This window comes from Aplysia californica, unplaced genomic scaffold, assembly GCF_000002075.1.
Source record: "Aplysia californica isolate F4 #8 unplaced genomic scaffold, AplCal3.0 scaffold00026, whole genome shotgun sequence".
Taxonomy (NCBI): Eukaryota; Metazoa; Mollusca; class Gastropoda; order Aplysiida; family Aplysiidae; genus Aplysia; species Aplysia californica.
The window spans coordinates 1,607,442-1,609,116 of record NW_004797296.1 but is presented as its reverse complement, the minus strand read 5'-3'; the positions used below and the strand labels follow the sequence as shown (position 1 = coordinate 1,609,116).

Below are 1,675 nucleotides of genomic sequence, written 5' to 3'. Positions count from 1 at the left end.
GGGAGTGAGATGAGGGGAGGGAGGAGCCGGGGTAGTAGCAGGGTTAAAGTTGGGATGAGGGTAAGGGTGGTGGTGGAGGTGGTGGTGGTGGGAATGAGAAATCTAGTTTAATGAATTGAGTTGCATTTCGACCGGGAACAGATAAGAGTTAACAGAAAGTCCGGGTAGTAGAAGTAACAGACCCCACATGGGAGCATACACAACCACCAGCAGACGTAGTTCTGACGTTCAATAGAAAAACAACGTAACTGCATATTTCATGATTGAGAAAAAACGCGAAAAGACTTTTGACCATTGTTGAGATCAGTCGCAAACGTTGACGTCATCACATTGAAAACTGCTATGGATTTTGGGTGCAGTTACGCCTTCCTGCCTTTGACAGAAATGTTTTTGTTTTATTTTAGTTGGGAATTTTACAGCACTTGCAAGTGCCGAAGATAATGAGTGAGACAAGAGAGTAACAAACTCAAAAAAGGAGAGATCGGAACGATAATGTAATTTGATAGCTAGGAAAGGAGTTAAAACCACACAAGAGCACCGGCCAACCATTCGTGACAAAAATGATGATATTATGCACATTACAACGTCGTTTTGCCGTGGGACGTCATAATTGTTTAGTTGTATACCCTGAGAAAAGATTCGCAGCAGCGCAATAACGGCTATTCTGTGCCCGGAAAGAACAAGACAGAAATTTAAAAAAGTGAACGGTAAGAAACAGGACCTACCAATAGCATCTTCAGTAATCCACACCATTTTCTAAGTTAAAAAACAAATCCTTTAAAACCTTGTGGTTATTAACTGACTACTTTGAGTTCCACATATAATGACTAACAACATACATCATGTGCATAAGAAGTGAGTCCCACGAACCTACGTCTATCTTTTAGTTTTAGTAACAGTTTTACAACACTTGCAACACAGTAATCTCGTATAAATGCCGAAGATTAGGGGTTACAACAGTACAGGAGGAGAGATAAGGACTATAGACGCTTGATGGGAAAGAAGGAGCAAAGCGATCGAACTGAAACCGTGGCGTTTTTTCTCGCCCATCTTTGTGTTCTTAGGGTACACCAAGCACTATCACTTTATTTGTTGAGTAAAGAGAATCCCATCATCACAACAAAGTTCATTTAGAGCATGGAAAAAGACAGACAAGAAAAAAATCCCCAAAGTGAAAGAAAAAGAAGAAAACGCTCCCTCCACACTGCCCCCTCAAACCATACACTGCACCACAATCGTCCGTGAACAGTTGCAGAACACTAAAATAACTAACACTAGTAACAATAGTCGCGACAACGATAACAGAAGCACAATAACCACATTAATAGTTACAGTTACAATGCAACAGTAAGAGCACAAATAACAGCGACAATAATACGACAATAACCACTGCAGCAAATAACAGTAACAAAATATACAACGTAACAATAGTAGCAACAATAACAGCCAAAAACAGAAATAACGGGGACAAAAGTAACAACCTCAACAACAGACAGTATCGTAGTAACAGCAGTAACAACAACAACAACGATATAATCACACCACTACCACCACCACTAACAAACCTTCCATTCAAAGCATCCCAGTTTGAGTAGTAGTAGTAGTATAAGGTTTTACGGCGCTCGCAACTGCTAAGGTCATATGAGCGCGCGAAACACAAGTTGTTCACCTCTGC

At 40.6% G+C, this 1,675-nt stretch overlaps 1 protein-coding gene across 1 annotated transcript in view; it reads right to left on the bottom strand.

Annotated features, from left to right (window-relative positions):
* Positions 1-1,675, bottom strand: part of LOC101853435 — a gene marked incomplete at its 5' end in the record, with an annotated part of 8,868 nt that overhangs the window by 5,133 nt on the left and 2,060 nt on the right.